General features: G+C 43.3%; 5 non-coding genes across 5 annotated transcripts; all 5 read right to left on the bottom strand.

Moving 5' to 3' along the window:
• Positions 1 to 1,559: 1,559 nt before the first annotated feature.
• Positions 1,560 to 1,633, bottom strand: trnan-guu (transfer RNA asparagine (anticodon GUU)). Its single transcript has one exon. It is a non-coding gene; the product is annotated as a tRNA-Asn (tRNA).
• Positions 1,634 to 2,559: 926 nt separating this feature from the next.
• trnal-caa (transfer RNA leucine (anticodon CAA)) lies at positions 2,560 to 2,670 on the bottom strand. Its single transcript has 2 exons — positions 2,633 to 2,670; positions 2,560 to 2,605 (listed from the first exon to the last, which is right to left on the bottom strand). It is a non-coding gene; the product is annotated as a tRNA-Leu (tRNA).
• Positions 2,671 to 3,200: 530 nt separating this feature from the next.
• Positions 3,201 to 3,273, bottom strand: trnak-cuu (transfer RNA lysine (anticodon CUU)). The gene has a single exon. It is a non-coding gene; the product is annotated as a tRNA-Lys (tRNA).
• A 717-nt stretch (positions 3,274 to 3,990) lies between these two features.
• Positions 3,991 to 4,101, bottom strand: trnal-caa (transfer RNA leucine (anticodon CAA)). The gene is made up of 2 exons: positions 4,064 to 4,101; positions 3,991 to 4,036 (listed from the first exon to the last, which is right to left on the bottom strand). It is a non-coding gene; the product is annotated as a tRNA-Leu (tRNA).
• A 530-nt stretch (positions 4,102 to 4,631) lies between these two features.
• trnak-cuu (transfer RNA lysine (anticodon CUU)) lies at positions 4,632 to 4,703 on the bottom strand. The gene has a single exon. It is a non-coding gene; the product is annotated as a tRNA-Lys (tRNA).
• Positions 4,704 to 5,682: the final 979 nt, after the last annotated feature.

The raw sequence follows: 5,682 nt of genomic DNA on the forward strand, positions 1-5,682 counted from the left end.
TGGTTGTGCTACATCTCAAAAGGTAAGTGGCTCCTGCAGTTTGGGGGGTGGCTGCTAAAGTCTTGCTACTGCTAATACAGATGTGACACAATACAGAAAATGACAGTCCTACCTCAGTTATTTAACTGAATTAGTTGAAATGATAAAATCACTTCAAAAGGGGGATTGTTATAATTGGCTTTGTTCTTAGACATTATGAATGAAATAAGTCTCAGTACTATTCCATTATGACCTAAAGTGATCCAGGAGTAGAAAGACAAAACAATTAGGAAAGCCTGGGAAAGCAAGGGCAGATTCACACACACACATTGTTTTGGGCTGATCCAGAGAATATGACGAAGCATGTTGAACCTACTCATGTCCAATCATACTCGGTCGAATGTGAGTCCAACCTATGAGACTATAAATAAACATGATAACCGGAAATCAGCGCGCAGTCTGACAGACTTCCTGCGGGAGCTCTTTCCCACTGAGCCCAGCGCTGATATGCTTTGATGTGTGACTACAAATAAACACTTAACAGGTCACCCTTTGAGAAATGTTTTGCCAAGGAGCGTGTATAATGTGTAAGGAGAGCGTTTTGGCAGCAGAATGTTTGCTTTAACTCACGTAATACGCATAAGTCAGAGCATCCCTGGGTGGGCTTGAACCACCAACCTTTCGGTTAACAGCCGAACGCGCTAACCCAGGGGTCTTCAACGTTTTTCAGGCCAGGGACCCCCAAACTGATGGAGAGTTGGAGCAGGGACCCCCCTACTATTTATATGGCATACAATTGTATTTTATATTTAACGGGGCCTAGTGCCGTGTATAAACATAGCTACTCTGTTATTGTACATTCAATATTAAGCTATTCAAATAATACACAGGTTAATAGATTTATGTTTTTATTTTAAACATGTGCAAGGTACAGGGTGGCCGTGCCACTGCCATTTATAAACAAACATCTTGCATACAACACTGAGCTATTCAAATAATCCACAGATTTGAACTTTAAACATGCATGTAGGTGGGACAATGAATCCTCAAACCATCTGTGGATGGCACACATTTGTGAGAAAAAACTGTTTGAAAAAAAAAAAAATATTTTTTTTTTTTAAATGTTAAAAATCGTCTAATCAACCAAAGATTTCGCGACCCCCCTGCAGTACCTCCGCGGACCCCCTGTTGAAGACCTCTGCGCTAACCTATTGCGCCACAGAGACTCTGCCTGGCTTTTGTTGGCAGTGGGCGTGGCTTCTAGCTTGACTGCCCCCACATGGCGGTGGATGCAAGCGTTCTGTATTTTTGCGTGATGAGACTTGAGTGAACTGCTGCTGATCTATGTCAAACTTGAACCGAAAAGTAGGAGGTGCTATACAGCAAGATTACCAGTTACAATACAATTGTAATATCTCTCATCAAACAGCTCAGCATGCTTTGGCACCTTAACTCTTGTCAACCAAATGACTTAAAGGATAACTTTCAGGTTCAGTGGGACAAGTTACCCATTACAGTTATCGATTTGCTACCAAACCTACAACTGGTTGCTGACCGGCAGATTTGTTGGTGCACACACTCGTCCCTGGGTGGGCTCGAACCACCAACCTTTTGGTTAACAGCCAAACACGCTGGCCTATTGCGCCACAGAGACTTGCTGCAGGTGTCTGTGGGCGTGGCCTCTATCATTACCACCTCTCATCCCTTCATTAGAGTATGTGTTCGATTTATTTATGTTTTTCATAAGGTTGATATCTGCTGTGTAGGTAACAAGTAAAGTAGCACAAAACAAGTAGTCAATAACTTCCTGGTCCGACTTATTAAAGAAAGAGATTTAATGTCAAATTTTTTTGGCTTTTTTATCTCTTCTTTTTGTTTCGGAAGGCATGTTTTATAACATGTGAATAGCCTGGCTAGCCAAAGTCAACTTTCAGAGATTTCGAATGACATCGGATCACATTCCTCCCTTTTCAACCTCCACCTACTCCACTCGACTGGATCCCACTCAGCTGTTAGATTTTTCCATGAGGTAATACCACCTGGCACAAGATGGTACATTTTTAGCACCTACTCGGTCGGGGTCGAGTTGAGTCCAGCCGAAAATGTGACATTTACAGACTGCAGGCAACTGATTGGCCAGGGAGTGATGTCACTGGATGAGTCATGAAAGACACTCCTTAAAAAGAACCCGGCAACAGCAACAGCTGGATTTGATGTATTCTGTGATCATCAACGAGGTGGATTACTAGACGCATAGACAAAGACCAAGTAGCATGTATACCTTCGCCTTGATGTCCTAAATTGTTGTGTCATGTTTGTGTCACATAAAAGTGACATCACAGGACTTTTGGACCTCCTTGCTATAACGACCCCACCCACATTGAGGTGGTTGTGAGTAAGTACGATTGGAAAAGAGCTTAATGTAGCAGGAGAACTGCCTCATCGCACATCAGAATTGTGTATGTTAATGGGAGGAACTGAAGGCCCGTCTTCAGAGATAAATGCCCTTTTTCACCATGGCCTGACATGGCTTTCTTCATGGTCTTCTAATAAGCAAGTAAGATTCAAGCAAGAAATTAGTGTCAGGAGTGGGATTTGAACCCACGCCTCTTTTTGGAGACCAGAAGTCCCTGTGCTAAGGAAGGAATGAAGCCTTGAGTCTGGCGCCTTAGACCGCTCAGCCATCCTGACACCATTACTTCCCTGACTGTGTAAAATATGACAAACATGAACCAAAATGCAAAACGCTACTCCACTTGATTATATTCAACTCAGGTTTTAGGGGTTTCCATAAGGTAGTAACAGCTGGTAGCAGCTACATTTTTAGCACCTACACGGCAGGGATTCGAGTTGAGTCCAGCCGAAAATGTGACGTCTACAGACTGCAGGCCACTGATTGGCCAGGGAGTGATGTCACTGGATGAGTAATGAAAGCCAGAGAGGGCATGAGGCCATGGGTCGTTATTCAGATTTTTCCTTCTTTTGTTTTAAAGTGAATGATCATACTTAAGCAAAAAGGGAATACAGAAATGACATGAGCCCAAAGAAAGGTAAACGTAATGCTCTTGCGCAAGTTTGAATGTTTTTGATTCATATTGTGCATTTCAGGACGTTTGTGATCATTCAAAGAGGCACCACTGAGGACGCTGTGATGGTGGTAACAGAGCTGAACTTTGACTTTAAGTGCTGGATCAAACATCTGTTGATTATTAAAACTGCTACGCTCAACGTGGGGCTCGAACCCACGACCCTGAGATTAAGAGTCTCATGCTCTACCGACTGAGCTAGCCGGGCTATTCACATGTTATAAAACATGCCTTCCGAAAAAAAAAGAAGAGATAAAAAAAGCCAAAGTCAACTTTTAGAGATTTCGAATGACATGGGAACACATTCCTCCCTTTTCAACCTCTACCTACTCCACTCGACTGGATCCCACTCAGCTGTTTGGGTTTTCCAAGAGGTAATACCACCTGGCACAAGGTGGAACATTTTTAGCACCTACTCGGTCGGGGTCGAGTTGAGTCCAGCCGAAAATGTGACATTTACAGACTGCAGGCAACTGATTGGCCAGGGAGTGATGTCACTGGATGAGTCATGAAAGCCACTCCTTAACAAGAACCCGGCAACAGCAACAGTTGGATTTGATGTATTCTGTGATCATCAACAAGGTGGATTACTAGACGCATAGACACAGACCAAGTAGCAGGTATACCTTCGCCTTGATGTCCTAAATTGTTGTGTCATGTTTGTGTCACATAAAACTGACATCACAGGACTTTTGGACCTCCTTGCTATAACGACCCCACCCACATTGAGGTGGTTGTGAGTAAGTACGAGTGGAAAAGAGCTTAATGTAGCAGGAGAACTGCCTCATCGCACATCAGAATTGTGTATGTTAATGGGAGGAACTGAAGGCCCGTCTTCAGAGATAAATGCCCTTTTTCACCATGGCCTGACATGGCTTTCTTCATGGTCTTCTAATAAGCAAGTAAGATTTAAGCAAGAAATTAGTGTCAGGAGTGGGATTTGAACCCACGCCTCCTTTTGGAGACCAGAAGTCCCTGTGCTAAGGAAGGAATAAAGCCTTGAGTCTGGTGCCTTAGTCCGCTCGGCCATCCTGACACCACTACTTCCCTTACTGTGTAAAATATGACAAACGTGAACCAAAATGCAAAACGCTACTCCACTTGATTATATTCAACTCAGGTTTTAGGGGTTTCCATGAGGTAGTAACAGCTGGTAGCAGCTACATTTTTAGCACCTACACGGCAGGGATTCGAGTTGAGTCCAGCCGAAAATGTGACGTCTACAGACTGCAGGCCACTGATTGGCCAGGGAGTGATGTCACTGGATGAGTACTGAAAGCCAGAGAGGGCATGAGGCCATGGGTCGTTATTCAGATTTTTCCTTCTTTTGTTTTAAAGTGAATGATCATACTTGAGCAAAAAGGGAATACAGAAATGACATGAGCCCAAAGAAAGGTAAACGTAATGCTCTTGCGCAAGTTTGAATGTTTTTGATTCATATTGTGCATTTCAGGACGTTTGTGATCATTCAAAGAGGCACCACTGAGGACGCTGTGATGGTGGTAACAGAGCTGAACTTTGACTTTAAGTGCTGGATCAAACATCTGTTGATTATTAAAACTGCTACGCCCAACGTGGGGCTCGAACCCATGAGCTGCGATTAAGAGTCTCATGCTCTACCGACTGAGCTAGCCGGGCTATTCACATGTTATAAAACATGCCTTCCGAAAAAAAAAGAAGAGATAAAAAAAGCCAAAGTCAACTTTCAGAGATTTCGAATGACATGGGAACACATTCCTCCCTTTTTAACCTCTACCTACTCCACTCGACTGGATCCCACTCAGCTGTTAGGGTTTTCCATGAGGTAATACCACCTGGCACAAGGTGGTACATTTTTAGCACCTACTCGGTCGGGGTCGAGTTGAGTCCAGCCGAAAATGTGACATTTACAGACTGCAGGCAACTGATTGGCCAGGGAGTGATGTCACTGGATGAGTCATGAAAGCCACTCCTTAACAAGAACCCGGCAACAGCAACAGTTGGATTTGATGTATTCTGTGATCGTCAACGAGGTGGATTACTAGACGCAAAGACACAGACCAAGTAGCAGGTATATGCTGGGCCCATAACCCAGAGGTCGATGGACCGAAACCATCCTCTGCTATGTATAAATTTTTAAATCAAACTCAAAATCTCTCATTAAAAAAACCTGGAAAAGATGATGTAACATTCATAGCATCAGAATTGACACTTGACCAACTCTGAAACCCTTTCTGCACACTCTTAATTCAAACTAGTTTTGTGTGCACATGAGTGTTCTCCAAAGTCCACTTTTCTGATTAAAGTAAGAAATAGAATTATTGTGTCAAAAGACTGAAATCTTTCACTTTTGTTAAATGGATTAGAGGATCGTTTACCCGATTTCTTTTTATAATGTATGTTATTTTGAATAGTCACGTGGATAGGGCACTGGCCTCCTGAGCCAGGGATTGTGGGTTTGAGTCCCATCTGAGGTGTGTAGCAGAGTGGCACAGCGTAAGAGGGCTGGGCCCATAACCCAGAGGTCAATGGACCGAAACCATCCTCTGCTATGTATAAAGTTTCAAATACAACTCAACACCTCTCACTAAAGCAAACCTGGAAAAGATGATGTGACATGATGTGTCATCACAATTGA

Source organism: Odontesthes bonariensis, chromosome 8 (assembly GCF_027942865.1).
Source record: "Odontesthes bonariensis isolate fOdoBon6 chromosome 8, fOdoBon6.hap1, whole genome shotgun sequence".
NCBI classification, from domain to species: Eukaryota; Metazoa; Chordata; class Actinopteri; order Atheriniformes; family Atherinopsidae; genus Odontesthes; species Odontesthes bonariensis.